This window comes from Aquarana catesbeiana, unplaced genomic scaffold, assembly GCF_042186555.1.
Source record: "Aquarana catesbeiana isolate 2022-GZ unplaced genomic scaffold, ASM4218655v1 unanchor229, whole genome shotgun sequence".
Lineage (NCBI taxonomy): Eukaryota > Metazoa > Chordata > Amphibia > Anura > Ranidae > Aquarana > Aquarana catesbeiana.
Window position 1 is genome coordinate 197,726 of NW_027362656.1, and position 18,417 is coordinate 216,142.

Genomic DNA, 18,417 nt, shown 5'->3' on the forward strand with positions numbered 1-18,417 from the left:
AGAGGCATGCTAGGAGTGGATATAGAGCCAGAGGAAGAGACTGTGATGTTCCTGGCATTGAAGTTGGGCAGCTGCAGCCTGGAGGGCTATCAGAGTCTGCACAGGACTGACTGGGATCAGTAGTCCACCTCAATACAGCTAGCACTAAAAGACTTTCACTATTGGTTGCCACACCAAAGGGGCACGTGGTCCCTGTCAGCAAATGGCAATTTCTCAAGTTTGACTGGATTAGTGATGGGCCTACCATGTGTTAGCTGTGCCAGGAACCAAGTATTTCACAGGAGAGAGAGAGAGAAACAGTCTGCAAATAAGCATTGTTTGCTGGAGGAGGCTGGAGCTCTAGAAGATGTAAATAGAGGTTCCAATTGATCATCCTATTGATTTTTTGCTGTTGATTCTGGGCAACCCATAATCCCCTTAACCCATCCAAATTCGAATCCCTCAATAAATTAACAAAACAAAGCTGATGGACTGTTCAGTGTTTGGAGAGTGACTGGAAGTAAATGCCAGGCTGGGCGGGGTGACAGGTGCAACTACAACTTTCTGCAGCCCCTTCGGGGGTACCGCTACATTTGGGGGCTCGAGCTGGGATCACCTGTTCACGGGTAACCTGCCAGATTTTGCGCCTAGCAACGGAGCCGAAGAACTCCTGTTTTGTTCCCCCACCATTGAGGATTGAACCCAGGGGAAGGACTTGTGTGCTCTGCCTATTGTTCAGTGCTTTAACAAGTTCTGTTGTCCATAGCAACCATAAAGGACTGTCGTTATTTACTGTTCCTGCTGACCAGTTGCCCCAGCCGGTGCTGGGACTGACACTTGTACCAATCCTGCAACTCAGGAACTGTTCACTATGTGCTGTTACCCGTGGCAACCGCGCCTATGGATTACAAATACGTCCAGCGTTCTGCTATTACTGGATGTCTCATTGTGGATTACAAATATGTCCAGTGTTCTGCTAATGCTGGACATCTTGAGCTTTGCTCCAAACTCTTGCTAAAAGACAGTAAAGTAAGCTGGAGAATGTCTACTGTTGCCCAGGGTGATCGGAAGCAGCCTGTGGGTGCCTTCAGGCGGGACTATGTTATATCCGCCCTCTACAGGGAGGCTACCACCTTTATTGTTGCTACAGGCAAACACCGGACAATTCAGCTATCATTCTACCTTCAGTTGTTTGGGCATGGTTGGTGCCAGGCGACATGCCTGGATAAGTCCTGTTTTGAAGAGGAGTGGGAGACCGGTTTCAATGAGAAATGCAGAGGAGGGTGGCTCTGGAGTGGGGCCTGGACTTTCCATATGTCCCACCCCAGATTATGGACGTTGTGGAGAACTATCGGGAAGAGTGGGAGGACGACCCAGTCTGGAACTACCTACACGTTCCCAAGCCCATGTGAGTGCCCGACAGTGAGGTCTGGGCCTGCTTTAAAGACATTCGGGAGGAATGGAAGCTTGGGAGGTAGATCTACAGAGACCGGGTACTTGTGTCCAGGGCGGGTCGGCCCAAGCAAAGTTACTCAGTCTCTGGGGAGAAAGAAGGAGGAAGCCGAAGAAGCTTGCCTGACCCTCGGTTTTATGAATAGGAGAACTGTGAGGAGCCACAAGATGCATAGAACGAGCTGCATTGACTGCAGGGAAGCTGCAGGGTTGTGTTTTCTTTTCTCCCTGACTTCCAGGAACAAACTAGCCTGCCACCCTATGTGCCGACAGAGGAACTGGCTGTTGCAAAGACACTTGGGTGAAGTTTGTTCCTCTACCAGCCCTTTGGAACCTGTCTGTTCAGGGAGGTGCCCCTGCCATCAGGAATTCTAAAGAGGACTGTTTTACATGTTTGTTTGTTTTTTTTTTTTATTGTTCTGTTGTTTGGGTTATAACCCCCTTCTGACAGAACAAGACAAGAGAAATGTATGTGCTTTATTGCTTTGATATTTCTGTTTGGCAGGATGCTAACCCCTCCTAACAGAAACCATGTACAGTGTACAGATAGATTTAAAGAGTAGTGCTGGTTGTTGTCTTCTCTTAGGTTCTTCTGCGATGGGACGGCTGTCTGCCCAAACCGGCTGGAGACAAGAATTTCTGCGAGCAGAGTATCTTTTCCAAGGGAGAGATGCTCTGGCTCAAAATGTGTAGATACTGCTAGCTGCAGGGACCTGTAGTTAGGAGTGCCTTATCCATTCCGTACAGATGTAATTTCCTGTCAAAAATGTATACAGCTATTTTTGTACGTAATTTATTTGTACAGTTCCCCATCCAAGTTATTTCCCTTTTTCCCAATCCCAATTATTTTATGGGATGCCCTTGCTCCTGGGCCCAGGAGCCTTTTTTTTTATATTTCTCAGCTGAGGGACCAGCTGATTTCTGGTGGGGGTAAGTGTAGCACCCTATACCTTAGGTAAGTGCTAGAGTTAGGTTTTTGGCCAGTACAGATAAATTTAGGCAGGCCTAGCTTAAAGCAGCGTTCCACCCATTAAAAAGTCAGCAGCTACAAAAAGCGAAGCTGCTGACTTTTAATAAACAGACAATCGCCTGTCCCATGGTCCAGTGATGCGGCCGCCCGAAGTCTCGCTCCTCTCCCCTCCTCATGCGTGTGCATGCATGAGTAATGCTGCGCGTTATGAATGGCCAGGAAATCTTCTGGGACCTGTGACATGTCCCAGAAGATTGCAGGGAGGGAGGAGGGAAAGGTGATCTTTCGCTCTGTGCCGCAGTGCCAGGAGAGGAAGTGGGAGCTGGGTACCTGTGAAAACTAGGTACCCGCTCCCCCCCCCCCCAAAAAAAATGACATGCCAAATGGCAAATTCTCAGGTTTGACTGGATTAGATTTGAGCCCACCATGTGCTAGCTGTGCCAGGAACCAAGTATTGTAGAGGAGAGAGATAGAGAGAAACGGTCTGCAAATAAGCATTGTGCTGGAGGAGGCTGGAGCTCTAGAAGATGTAAATAGAGGTTCCAATTGATCATCCTATTGATTTTCTGCTATTGATTCTGGGCATCCCATAATACCCTTAATCCAATCCAAGTTCTAATCCCTCAATAAAATAACAAATAAAGCTGATGAATGCCAGGCTGGGAAGGGTGACAGATGAACTACAACTTTCTGCAGCCCCTATAAATGTGTTCTCTATACCAACTCTGGAATAAAACTCCAACGTGTTCACAATTTAAGACACCGTGTGAAAATATAATAAATAAATAAATAAATAAATAAAAGATTGAGACTACAAAGAAGAAGCCCCAGAAGAGGAGAGGATGTAGGGCCGGAACAAAGCAAAGAAAAAAGAGAATAATTGGAGAAGGTATATTCAATTTCAGTGATGTACAATTGACTAATGCCGCATACACACGCTCAAACTTTTCGACCGGCGGACAATCCGATCGTGTGTGGGCTTCACCGGACCTTCAGCTGACTTTTCCAGTCGCAAATCTGATGGACTTTAGATTTGGAACATGCTTCAAATCTTTACATCGTAACTCCGCCAGACCCAGAAATGCGCTCGTCTGTATGCTAGTCCGACAGACAAAAACCCACGCTAGGGCAGCTATTGGCTACTGGCTATCAACTTCCTTATTTTAGTCCGGTGTACATCATCACGTACGAATCCGTCGGACTTTTGTGTGATCGTGTGTAGGCAAGTCCGGTCGTTAGAAAGTCTGTTGAAAGTCCGCCCAAAGTCCTGTCGAAAGTCTGTTGGACGGGCTGTCGGACTTTTGTAGCTGAAAAGTCCGACTGTGTGTACGCAGCATTAGTCCGTAGGGTTCAATATTCGCCCACCCTTTGCAGCTATAACAGCTTCAACTCTTCTGGGAAGACTGTCCACAAGGTGTAGGAGTATGTCTATGGGAATGTTTGACCATTCTTCCAGAAGCGCATTTGTGAGGTCAGACACTGATGTTGGTCAAAAAGACATGGCTGAGTGAGTTTGGGGTGGAGGAACTTGACCTCAACCCGATAGAACACTTTTGGGATGAATTAGAGTGGAGACTGCGAGCCAGGCCTTCTCGTCCAACATCAGTGCCTGACCTCACAAATGCGCTTCTGGAAGAATGGTCAAACATTTCCATAGACCAGTGATGGTGAACCTTGGCACCCCAGATGTTTCGGAACTACATTTCCCATGATGCTCATGCACTCTGCAGTGTAGTTGAGTATCATGGGAAATGTAGTTCCAAAATATCTGGGGTTCCAAAGTTCGCCATCACTGCCATAGACACACTCCTAAACCTTGTGGACAGCCTTTCCAGAAGAGTTGAAACTGCAAAGATTGGGCCAACTCAATATTGAACCCTACGGACTAAGTCTGGGATGTTATTAAAGTCCATGTGCTTGTAAAGTCAGGCATCCCAATACTTTTAACAATATAGTGTGTATTGGGTTACAAAAATATGTGATAAAATTGAATATTATATATGCAAACAACCCCACAAGAAAGAATGGTTGTCAATAATTTAGAGACGAGTAATATACAAATCACTTGTAAGAGATGCTTCGTGTCCCTTAAGTATGCTGAGGTCCTCCCGGAAAAAGCCTCATGCGGCCACACGGAGGCAATCTGTCACTGGCTTTGTTCATCAGACACAGCCGATGACTGATCAGTGTATCAGCCTGCTGTCAGTACCATGTGATCGCTGTGACCAATCACAGCAGATCACATGACAATTGCAAACAATAAATGGCATCCTTTCCTGACAGACTCCATGGCAGCATATGTATGGGTTAACCCCGCCTCCTCTCCACTCCTACAGGACCCCACTCCCATAAATTTTTGCTCAGCGCCAGGGGCCACGTTCCTTTTTTGTCCTCCTCCTAGGGACTAGAATGTTTGAAGTCTTGCCTTCGATAACGTGTCCACGATTGAGGCCTGGTTGATTGGCAAGCTATTAGCGGGGTGGAGAAGGGAGCGAAAGGTACGGTGCCAAGCAGTCCCCAGCTATTAGCGGGGTGGAGAAGGGAGATGGATGCAGTGCCATGTGGAGTCTCCAGCAGACCCCAATTATTAGCGGGGTGGAGGATGGTGATGGATGGGGGCCATGAAGAGCTTAAGCCTGGACATTGGCAGGCAAAGTGACAGTACGGCTGTCATGTACCTGGTTTGTGAGCCTGAGGTGTAGAGGGGGGCCTCTCATACCACACCAGTTTGTGTGTCACTGAGGGTCAGACAGCAGCCATAGAAGCACAGTGACGTAGGAGTGCCTGGGATCAGTCCAGTAGTCAGTATGACTGGTTGTCTGTGGCCGGATATGCAGCAGGCAGGCTGGTGATGGTTAGGCAAACCAGAGCCGTGGCAGGCTGGGATCAGAGCAGGAACTGGATGCAATTTGCAGAGGAGAGCTGTGGCAGGCTGGATGTGCAGATGCAGGGTCAGGCATGCCGGGTCGGTAACGTTCAGGCAGATAAGCAGAGCAGCAGGCAGAAGAGAAGTCCAAAACAAGCCGGGGTCAGGGTATCAAGCAGACAGCATTAGTGGGAACAAGCCGGATCGAGATCAGAGGTCAGCACGGGTAACAGGTCAGAACACACAGAAGCTGCAGACCAAACAGCAACGAGTCCTTGGGGCACTCAGTTTAAATAGCCCCTTTGGCGCCAGCGTTAGTGACAGGCGATGCGTGGTGAGCGTGCATGCATGTCGTGCAATTCCCGCTGCATGGACATGCCTTTCCTGACATTGCCCCCCCTACGGCAACCGCCGGATGCCCAACTGGCTCCTCTTCCGTGGGTGGCTATGAAAAACTGCACAAATCAAGCCTGCTGCATGCACATTACTTTTAGGTTCCCAAGAGCTTTCTTCCGGACCGTAACCTCTCCGTTTAATTAAATACTACGTTTGCCCCTTCTCTTCCTGCAGTCTATGATGGCCTCGACTTCAAACTCCTCATCCCCATTAATGGTGATAGGTGCAGGGGGTCCCGAACTACGATCGGGAAATGGATCTGGTACTGCCGGTTTTAACAGGGATACACGAATTACTGGATGTACTTTAAGGGACTCTGGTAATGTTAATTCATAGGATAAGTCATTAATTTTCCTCTTTACCGGAAATGATCCTATGAATTTCGATGCCATCTTCTTTGACGGGCAAGTCATCCTTAAGTTTGTCGTGGCGAGCCATACCTGGTCCCAAGGTTGCAGTAACAGTTCCCTCCTTCTCTTCCTGTCAAACATTCTTTTGTTGTCCTCCTGAGCCTTCATGGCCGTCTCCTGTAACAACAAGTTATTAGTAGAAAAAAAATCCAGAGTATTCTGGACAGCTGGAACAGCAGATTCAGGAATCAAATCAGGTAGAAAGGTTGGGTGGAATCCATAATTTGCAAAAAATGGTGATTAAAAAATAAAAGAAATATCTGCACTAAAAACGAACCACAATAACATACAGCAGCTATGCACTATAACCCAGATAGCTGGCAAAAAGCAAATATATAACAAAAAAAGTGCAGCGCTATTGAAATAAACTAATGATGATAAAAAGTAATAATTTATATAGCTGACATATTAAAGTGCATTAGTGCAAAAATCCAAAATAGTGAACCGTACAATTCAAATAAAATATTTAATTGAAAAAAAGTCCAGTATATCAATAATGCACAAAATATTCATATGATGATATATTTACATAAGTGACATCAGTTCATAAGGAATCTTGGTGCATTGTAAGATGAATCATTCATAAATAGTGAAATAAGAACACTTGACCACGTGAGACCACCACCACAGGTAAAACAGGAGACTTACCAGAAAGCCAGTGACCACCCTTATTCAGGGGGGTCATATAAGGCTTGTTGGGTCTGCGATCCGTTAGGAGACACGATTGAAGCCTGGAACGATCATCCAATGTACTGAGCTCTCACCTCCAGAGGCCTGGAACGATCATCCAATGTGCTGAGCTCTCACCTCCAGATGATACTGGGCAATACTCCACTCAAATCTACGGTCAAAAGTGCAAGTGAATATAAAAGGAAAAACTCCAATAGTGCAAAATGCTGCAAAGAGTGCTTTATTGAGAGGAAATGCACTGCTGCATAAAACGAAATGACCCACAAATGGGTCACTGAAACGGTCAAGTAAAAAGTTGGAATTCCAGTAAAAAAAAATCATACCAGTGTGTGATGGCGATCGCATATGCGCAGAGCGTGTAAGCGTAGCGTCCCCACGATCGTTTCATCATACGTGACATCCTCATTGACCATGCATTGACATAAGCCTTGCAATCCTTCTCCAACCCAGGCGACCAGAATGTACGTTGTACTAACTCTATGGTCTTGTGGATCCCAAAATGACCTGCTAATGGGTGATCATGGCATAACTCTAGAACAGCCACTTGGGCATTCTTTGCCTGCAATGTGACCCCTGGGGGACTGGTTGTACCTGCTGAGGCTTGCTGCAATTGAGGTAGTAGGCCCGACTGTACAGAAGGAAACTTCCAGCTGGTAAGATGGTATCTGGTGAAGGTATGTCCTTTGGATCCTCAAACATGCATGATAACGTGTCAGGTTTGGTGTTTTTTGATCCGGGTCTGTAAGTAATATGAAAGGAGAATTGACGTGGTTTGAGACATTTTGCAGTTGCAAATACTCAAGGTTTTTATGGTCTGTGAAGATTAGTGTCCAATGAGTGGCTCCTTCCAGCAAATACCTCCATTCCTCTAACGCTGCTTTGATCCCCAGAAGCTCCCGTTCTCCCATGTCATAATTCCTTTCAGGTTTGGTAAGCTTTCGGTAAAAGAATGTGACCAGATGGATCACATCTTTGGGGACCTGTGGCTGCGACAAGACTGCTCCAGCTATGCTTTCAGATCCATTTCTAAGATGTAAGACAGCGGAATCTGGATGACTTGAAACAGGAGCTGTGATAAATCGTTCCTTCAAGGTCTTAAATGCGGCTTGTGCCTCAGGAGACCAGTAGAAACGGATGCCTTGTTTGGTAAGTTGAGTGATGGGGGAGATAATAGCTGAGAAGTTCCTGATGAATCTACGTTAAAAGTTGGCAAATGCCTTCAAAATGTTGGATTCCTTTTTTATCAGTAGGGGCTGGCCAGTCCAGGATTGCAGATACTTTTTTTGGGGATACATCTTGTTTCCATCAGTGGAAATAATTAATCCAAGAAGCTGGATGCTGTGCTGTTCAGTCACACTTTTCAGCTTTGGCGTCAAGTCTGTGCTGGCGGAGTCGGAGAAGTACACTCTTGATGTGTCCCCGGTGTATCTCTAACGAGATGGAAAATATCAATCTGCACCATGTGATTAGCTGTGGGCAATCGCAATAAAACAAACTGAATGCATCCATTTTATGCTTGCTTATAGCAATAAAATTCACTGCTGTAAGCAATCATAATATGTAAAAAAAATCCTGGTCACTTCCCTAGAGTAGTACAATGTTACTATGGCAAAATGATGTGTAAAATTAGGTTTGTCACACTGACAAGCAACAGAAATATAATGTGACAAGATATAAAAATACGGAACAGATCAAATGTGTCAAAAGGCGAGTTCCATGTGATAAAACAGTCCGTTATAGCACCTCATGAAAATTCCAAATGTGAAGGCTCCAATGCCTTTATACACCCAACAAGTGCATCCAATATGGGTATAGATGACAAGCCGAAAAAGTGATTCACCCAAAGTGCACCTCCACCATAGGGTAAAAAGTGGCTTCTTACCAGAAACTTTTAACTCTTAATCAAAAGAGTCAAAGGCACTGTGTGAATAAATATCACTTGGGATAGAAACCCTTCACTCCTTTCTTCCTGTTTGGTTACAGCAATATCGGTGGGAAACAGCAATGGCCGGTGGGAAAAGATCCGATGATGGCTGAAAATACAAAATTCTGTGTTGGGGTGGAAGTATTGGAAAACACTCGCCTTATAAAACAGCCCAGTTTAAAATAAAAATGAACAAAAAAAATGTATTGATATATATAAAAAAAAAAATTATATATATATATATATATATATATATATACACACACACACACACACACATACATATATATACACACATATTTTTCCCTTATTAATACAGTGCTGTGAAGAAGTATTTGCCCCCTTCCTGATTTTTATTTTTTTGCATATTTGTCACACTTAAAAGATTCAGATCATCAAGCTAATTTTAATATTACACAAAGATAACCTGAGTAAATACAAAATGCAGTTTTTAAATGATGATTTGATTTATTAAGGAGAAAAAGCTGTCCAAACCTTTCTGGCCCTATGTGAAAAAGTAATTGCCCCCCCCCCCCCCTGCCAAATCATGAATGAACTGTGGTTAACCACATTTTTTGGAAAGTTAAGTTTAATTTCACTTGCCACACTCATGCCTGATTACTGCCAGACCTGTTGAATCAAGAAATCACTTAAATAGAAGCTGTTGGATAAAGTGAAGCACGCTGAAAGATCTAAAAAAGCAAAGCATCATGATGCCATCTAAAGAAATTCAAGAACAGATGAGAAACAAAGTAATTGACATCTATCAGTCTGGAATGAAGGCCTCTTGAGCCCCTTCCCTAAGGAAAGAAAGCCTTGACTGATGGGGGCATGGCCAGGTGCCGGACAAGGGAGATGATTGGTGGAAACATGAGGGATGGGATGGGCCTGAGCTCAGGGAACGTGTGCCCCAGGGGATTCTGGGTCTTTCAGGAGAATCAGATTGAAGAGCTGCTGTGGACCCTGCACCCTCTACCATGAACACTGAACTTCTGTTGGCCAGGGTCCACGAGCTGGCTCTCCAAGGCCAGGCTGACTGATGTTCTTTCTCCTTACTCCTGGGTTGCCCCCTCCTCCTGTCCCACTGTTACCCCCGGGGCCTCAGGCTCCTAGGGCCAGGAAATGTACCCTTCCGCCCTCTCACCTTAGCCCCAATCCCTCCAGGCCTTCTTAGTTGCCATCCACCCCTCCACCTTCCTCCGGAGCCCCGGTTGCCATGGTCCCTGGCTTTCCCCCCTTCCCCCTAATTCTTCCCGCCGCCGGAGTTCTCCCCGGTGGGTTCCCCCCATCTGTCTGCTCTGTGGGCCGGCACTCTTCTCACCCGGCCCCCGGCGGGAGATTCAAACCTGGCTCCAGTCCACACAGCCTCTGCAATGTCCCCTGTGCAGCCACATCCCCTGCACCCGGCTGGGTGGGGGATGGCAGAGCTGCACAGAACGCTCATCCCTGCCTTCCCGCATCAGGCCTCTCACCCCCTGCCTCTGACCCCTGCCTTCTCACATCCCCCTGCGCCCAGATGGGTGGGGGATGGCTGGCGGTCACCTGCGCCCCTCCCCTCATCACTGACCTCTGCCCACTGGCAGCTCCCTGCATCCGGCTGGGCGGGAGATTCTGTCCAGACGTCCGCTGCTACAGCCTTGCCCCGGTCTGCCACCCTGCACCGTCTCCCTGCGTCCATCAGGGTGGGAGATGCCTGCCACTGCGGCCTTGCCCCTGCCTGCAGCTTCTTCGGCTGCACATCCGTACCTCAGTGAGTATCATTGCGATTTGATTTGGGGTAGGACCAGTGACGCTGCCATATCGGGTCCGGCGGACGAATGCATTGCTACGGTCGTAAAATCGGTCTTGTCTCATGGGTGTGTCGGGTCTGGCATGCAGTTCGGCCTCTTCTGTGGGTGGTTTCGCCTACTGGCATGCACCTATCAGAAGACGTCAAGGATAGGATCTGGTGTTGCAAATTTATGGATTTCCTCGCTTTAGTCCCTTCCGCCTGAGAGAAAAATCTAAGCAGCTTCCTCGGACGTTCGGGAACTGGCTGCAGGGGTTCTGTGCTTATGCCGGAGTGCTTTGCAAGCGTTTTCCGGGTTAGCTGCATCATTCTTTTGCTATCTTGATCTCATTTGGGGTGCCTACAAAGTGTATGGGGGTCAGTGTTGGTTCCACTATGACACCCAGTTTCGCCAAAAAAATGGTGTCCAGGAAGGAGTTCCGCTTCGATTGTCAGGACTGTAGCCTGTGGTTATTGCTTATGTGCCCCCACAGACCTTCGTTCTTTCAGACCCCAGCCGGCGCTCCCTCCGGAGCGTCGGCTGCCCCCAAAAAAAGTCTATGCTGGCTGTTCAATGAGAGCCACTGCAAGTGGTACACCGCGTGCCGTTTTAAGCACGAGTTCTCACTTTGTGGGGGTGCCCAGCCAGCCGTGGGGCCAAGCCTAACATTTCTAAACCGGAGGACCCCAGTGATCATCTCAGAGATGCTTCCCTGGCTAGACCGGTACCCCCTTTATAGAAAGACCTTGACCTTGAGGGACGGTTTGGACTGTGGTTTTTGGATCCCCTTTACTACTTCGGATGTGCCAACCGTGGCACCTAATTTAAAAATGGCTGTTCAATTCGAGTCCGTGGTGGCCGAGAAACTCCAGAAGTAGTTGGATTTGGGGCGTATAGTGGGCCCGTTTGAACCCTTCCCTTTCCACAACCTGAGGGTTTCCCCCTCGGTGTGGTCCACAAAAGGGCTAAGGGAAAATTCCCACCACCTATCCTATCCTTCTGGCTCCTCGTCAATGATGGCATCGACAAGGAGGAATCCAGGGTCCACTACGCCTCTTTTGACAAGGCACTCCAATTGGTAAGGGTGGCTGGTCCTTCAGCTTTGCTGGCCAAGGCGGACATTGAGTCCGCCTTCCGCCTCCTCCCAGTCAACCCAGAATGCTTCCATCTGCTGTGATGCTACTTGCAGGGAAGCTTCTTTGACACGTGCCTTCCCATGGGCTGTGCCATTTCGTGTTATTTCTTTGAAATCTTCATTAGTTTCCTTGAATGAGTAGTCGTCCAGGCGGCTGGCTTGCATTCTGTGTTACACTATTTGGACAGTGGTGGGTGCCAGCAGCTCCTGTCCATTTTTCAGGACACCTGCGAGCGGTTTGCCATCCCGCTGTCAGCTGACAAGACCGAGGGCCCTGTGACGGTTCTGGCCTTCTTGGGTACTGAAATCGACACAGTGTCAATGGTTTTTAGGCTGCCCAGCGACAAGCTGGCCAGGCTTCTCTCCCTGGTCCGCTTGGCAAAAGTGGCTGAAAAACTGCAGTTAAAACAGCTTCAGTCTTTGCTGGGTCACTTGGTCTTTGCCTGTCGAGTCACCCGCGTGATCTTTTGCGCAACCTCACACTGCTGGAGCTCTTTCCGATTATTGTCGCCATTGAGCTGTGGGGCGAGCGGTTGCGCAATCGCCAGGTGGTTTTCTGGTCTGATAATATGAGTGTGGTGCAGGTGGTCAATCAACAGTCTGCCAGATCCCCTCTGGTCGTGTTGTTGCTGCGTTTTCTGGTTCTAAAGTGCCTGCAAGTTAACGTATGTTTTAGAGCTAGGCATGTCCCTGGAACTGCTAACGATACTGCTGATGCTCTATCTCGTTCACAGCTCGATCGTTTCCGCGCCCTGGCCCCGTCGGCTTCCCTGGAGGGCCTCCCCTGTCCGGCCTACTTGTGGAACCTCGTTTCCGATGTTTGCTAGACCTCCTCCAGGCGTCGCTGTCCTCGCGGACGTGGGCCTCGTACTGTCACGTGTGGGACGAATGGGTCTAGGTGTCGGGCGGTGAGTTTTCTATCTCGTATTCACAGGAAAGGCACATGACTTTATTTTCTTTTTTCTATTTTACCTTGTTTATTTGTTACTTGTCCTTCTGGTTTCATATCCTTGGGTGGAAAGACATCACAAAAGCTTTTCCTGTCCGTCGGGTCTTGCAGGGTTGGAGACGTGCAAACCCATACCCCCAATTCCCGGCGCCCGGTTTCACTCCCTATTCTCTACGGTATCCTTTCCCTGTTGCCGTCCTTTTGCTTTTCCCCATTTGAGACCCTCCTTTTCCAAGTGACTTTCTCTTGGGCGTTTTTCAGGGCTTTTGTCATCAGCGAACTGGTTTCGAAATCCACGTTCTCGGCGGGCGGCGTTCTGGCGGAGGACGTTACCTTCTCTGAGCGCTGCGTGTCGGTTTTGTTGCACACATCAAAAACCGACAGCATTGGCAAGGGCAGAAGAGTTGTCTTGTACCCTTGCGGGGGCCCCTTCTGTTCTGTTTCATTGGCCTCCCTCTTTCTGTCCCTACACTCCCCGTCCCCTATTTTCTTTGTCCGCACCGACTTCTCCTCTCTTACCAGGTTCCAATTTTTGCAGGTTTTTTGTTGCTGCCTCAAAAAACTGGGCCTCCCTTTGTGTGAATTTGCGACCCACTCCTTTCGAAATGGCGCTGCCACAGCGGCTTCAGGTATGGGTTTCCCTGATATGGAACCCCAGCATTTGGGTAGGTGGGAATCATCCAGTTTTTCTTTGTACGTCCGCCCACACCTGTTGTTTTAATTTCAGATCGTTACCCGGCTCTGGTCTGGATTGTTGGAGATTCCTTCATTCACTGGGCCTCTCATCGGGCGGAAGTTCGGAGCCACAGGAAGAGTTTGGGTTTTACCGACGATCTCGCCAGGATCCGCTGGCTTGGGCTCCATGGTTTACGCTGGCCTCAGGTCCTTCCAGGGTGTTTGCGCCTTCAGTCCCACGTGTCTGGCCCTATCATCTTGATTCTTCACGCTAGTGGGAATGATGTGGGTTATACACGTTTTGTGGACTTAATCTCTGCTATAAAGCGGGACATTGCTCATTGCTATGCAATTTACACCAATTTGGTGCTCATCTGGTCGGAAATTGTGCCTCACCTGCTATGAGCCAGGGAAATACCTGGCCCCCGGCTGGAACGATTCCATCGCAAAGTTAACTCCCAGGTCGCCAAGTTTGTTCGGCAAATTGGGGGGTTCGTCATCCGTCACAAGGATCTGGAGGGTACTAATGATGATCTGTTGAGACCGGATGGCGTTCACCTTAATGACATTGGGTTGGACATCTTCAACCTTGGCCTGCAGCGAGGTGTGGAACAGGCACTGGCTGCGATGGGACGCTCGTCAGCTATGCGCTGACAGGTGGATGGCGGTTTCTTGACCTTGCAAAACCTTTCTATTACTTGCAAATAATCCTGGGCTATATTAGTACTTGCAAGACAGAAAAAGTGGCGCTAAATAGCGGTGTAGCTCCTAGCTGAAGTGCAAAGCAATAATCTAATGTTCCAACAAATAAAACATAATAAAAGTTCTCATTAGTGTGAGAAAATAAACATTCAAAATCCCTGTACAGGTGTATCAAACACACAGCACTATATAAAAAAAGGACATGAACTCTAAATAATAGTCCATAAATATTCCCAAGGCAGGACACCGTGCAGGAAAGGTGAGGTCTCTGAAAACAATCCACCAATTCACTCAGTGTTAGTGATTCCTCTCCCCTTGAATTCCACACTCACCAGCTCCATATGCCTCACACTCTCGTGTTTTGGCAATCAGGCATAAGTGTAGGTTGGTCAGTGAAGGGTCAAAGGATCCAGATTCTTTTATAATCCGGGTATTACCTCAATTCATAAAAAGAACTCAAGATAGTGTGATACCGTAAAATAAGTGAATTTATTCAATTTAAAACTTAAATCATTGCACTCACATGAACAATTCTTGATAAAAGCCAAACTGACACTGCAAAGCAACTCTAAACCAAAACGAATCCTCCTCTGTGAAACGCCCAGCACCACTGTGAGAATGAAGGTCACGGCGGACCTCAAGAAGCAGCGATGGATAAGTTCTCACCCCTCTCCGCTGACAATCTAAGATTGTGGATCACCTGCTGGCGACGCAGCCCAAGGGGCAGCTCCTCCGAAGCGTTTGAATGCTCCCGCTGATGCACGGAGATCCACAGCCAAGTCCCGTCCGTCACTACTGCTTACTGATAGGTGCCGTACAGCCACGCCCCGACATGTTTCGTCACATCAGACTTCCTCATGGGATTGGCTGCACGGCACGGCACCTCCTCCCCTTATACTCCTTACGTCTTACGTCGTAATAGTATGCAAATCAGTGTTCGCCTTCCCAGATGCCTCTGCGGCCCTCAAAAGCAGCGATGCTGGGCCGATCACGTACATCAAAGAATAGCTAAACTGTACAAATATCTTGAAAGTGTCTGAGCACAGTATAAACAAATGTGTTGCATAGATCGGGTATTGAAACTCAAACAAGGTGAGACGAACTATTATATATTCTAGATATCATTCATTGGGTCACATTCAGCAGTGTATCACCAACTTGTTAGTTAAATACTCCCCATATGGAGTCTAGAATCATAGAACAAAAATCTTGGAACAAAAATCTTACATAATAGAGCTACTCTAGCGGTTTGTAATATATGGTCAAACGAGGCAATACATACATTCCTTGACCATAGACATGAATTGGGGCATTATCCTGAATATATCCTTCATACCCCCTACCTGATGATAAAAACTCACATGAATATACTCATATCTCATTCCCTATATCTGCATTATATGACAGCTGTAGTGTATAAAGAATGTGAATGACAAACAGTTGTCGTGATATTGACCAGTACAGTGAGCCATCTAGTGGTGGAGATAAAAAGTGTTTTCTCTATATTTCAAAAAATTGAGCCATCCAATTACCCCCCTTAATCAGTGCAAGTACAGCCCCCTAAAAATATGGCTGAGCTGTATCATTAAGAATATTAGTGACTAAATTAATAAATATACTCATAATCCATTTCCTATATCTACATATGACAACTATAGTGTATAAACAACATTAAACCCTTAATGGATAATTGTGAATAACTAAAAATATATATATATCGTGTTGTTGGCCAGTGAAGTGAGCCATCTAGTGGTGGAAATAAAAAGTGAAAAGTGTTTTCTTCATGTTTCAAAGAATTGAACCACATAATTACCCCCCTTTTTTTATTCAGTGAAAACACAGCTCCACAAAAATATTGGTAAGCTGTGTCATAGTGAATGTTAGTGCCTAAATTGCTAAATATTAATTGGCCATTTTTTCAAGTGACGCTTATATATAAAAATTGAAGTAAAGAATTAAGAAAAAAATATATATTTAAGAAAAGAAATATGAGAGTCAAAAAACAGTTGTTTCTCTCGACAATAATTAAGTGTGGCGAGTTCTAAAGAAAAATGTATAGAGAGGGATATGAGGGCAGATTCCCTTGGGTATATAGTTCAAACATCACTGATGAAGCAGTTCAAATCTACCTCAATATTTAGGCCCCTAGGGGCAAGGCTTTTCAGACGAAATATCCATAGGGTCTCTCTTTGTGAGAGATCCCTAACTCTATTGGACCCTCTCCAAGCTGGATAAACACAATCCAATCCACAAAATTGTGCTAAGGAGGGGTCTTGATGGTGTTTATCCCTAAAATGTAGAGATACACTATGGTATTTGTAACCATTTCTGATGTTCGTAAGGTGCTCCGATATTCGGACTCGGAGTAGTCGTTTCGTCCGACCCACATACAGTAGCCCACACGGGCACCATAAGAGGTAGACAACATATGAGGAATTGCACGATATGTATTCCTTGATCTCAAAGTTTTGCTGGTCTGTGCTAGTGACAGTAGTCCTCCCCCTATTTGACACCCTCACAGTTTTGCAACATACACATTTCCTACATGGGAAAAAGCCTTGTAGGTTGATTCTTAAAGCTTGTTGCCCTGGTGGATCCAGGATCTTTCTCACCACTCTATCCCCAAAGTTTGGAGCTCGTTTATAAACGAACCTGGGTGATGAGGGTAAGATTGGACCTAGGTGTCTATCCCTTTCCAAGATGTGCCAGTGCTTCCTAAATATTGCCTCAATGTCCTTGTACTGGAAATGGAAGCCCGTGATGAACCTAATTTGTTGTTGGGTAGTTACTTCTAGTGGGCGCCTACTTCTAAAACACTGGTCTCTTGGTATAAGTGCTACTTCCTGTATTGTATTATCAAGTCCCTGTTCACGGTAACCCTTTTGTATAAATTTGTCCTTTAGTAGTTTAACTTGGGTATGGTAATCCTCCAACTCGGTACAGTTTCTTCGTACCCTGAGTATTTGTCCCTTCGGTATATTACGAATCCAAGTGGGGTGATGCCCACTAGTGATGGTTAAATAACTGTTGCGATCCGTAGGTTTGAAGTACGTCTTAGTCTTCAGACCATCGGTGTGTATTTCTATAGTTAAATCCAAAAAGTTGACAGAGGTGTCACTAATTTGGGATTCTAATTTGATACCATTGGGGTTATTGTTCAGATGTCCTAGAAATTCAGTCACTGACTCTCTGGATCCCTCCCAAATGAACATTAAATCGTCTATGAAACGACGATAAAACTTTAACTGAGGCCTGTGGGTATTGAAGACTCGTTTGTCTTCCCACTCGGCCATAAACAGGTTGGCGAGGCTGGGAGCATATTTAGCTCCCATTGCCACGCCAACCTGTTGTGAAAAGAAAAAACCGTGGTACCAAAAATAATTATGGGACATGCAAAAGTCTAAGGCATGTCCCAAAAAACGTTTCTGTGTGTGGGGGACTTCATCTCTCCTGCTGAGTGCCCAATTAAGTGCCAGCAGAGCATCCTCATGTTTTATGATGGTATATAATGAGGACACATCAGCCGTTACCAAATAGGTCTCTACTCCAGGGTTGATGACTAATCCCCTTAAGAGTTGTAACAGGTCTGATGTGTCCTGATGTCGGGCAGGCAGACGGAGACAACCCAAGAAAAAGACCGAGGGACATGTAGAAACGGGTATATATAACTTGAGTGAAGCCAAGTTAAATGAGAAGGAATTAAATATTTTACACACTGGCCTTAAATGTGCCCCCAGGAGAGTAATGAATAAGTTTGAAACTTACATTGATACACATAAATTTATTAGAACACTCAATTTAAAGAAATACTTCCTCAGCCACCCTGTTGAATCAGGGATTAGAGCCAATACAGGAGGGCAGAGAATAGATAGTGGGCTTAAGAACAAGTCAATTTTCAATCCACAATTATCGAACAACCACTTCATAGAGGTGTTCAAGCATTTAGTGTTGAAAGACATTGAAGAGCTCCCTGTTAAGAAAACGGTAAATCCGAGGTATATTAAAGACGGACTAAAATCATTGGAGGATAAGAAAAATATCATCATCCGCCCGGCGGATAAGGGGGGGGGAGTTGTTCTGTTGAATAAAGAGTTTTATCACCATCAGCTAATGGAACTCTTGGGTGACAAAGTCACATACAAGAAACTTGGAGTAGACCCAACGGAAGCTTATAGAACACAACTGAATGCGCTGGTCGAATGGGGTCATCAGATTAAGGCTTTGAATGATAAAGAGAAACGCTACTTAGTACCCTCAATATGCAGGATCCCCATCATTTATACATTGCCGAAAATCCACAAGAACGCACAAACACCACCGGCCCGTCCTATTGTGAACGGGATTGGTTCTGTTACGGCACGTATGGGTGAATATTTAGATAAATTCCTACAGCCCAGCGTTTTAAACCACCAAAGCCTATTTGAAGGACACATCAGACCTGTTACAACTCTTAAGGGGATTAGTCATCAACCCTGGAGTAGAGACCTATTTGGTAACGGC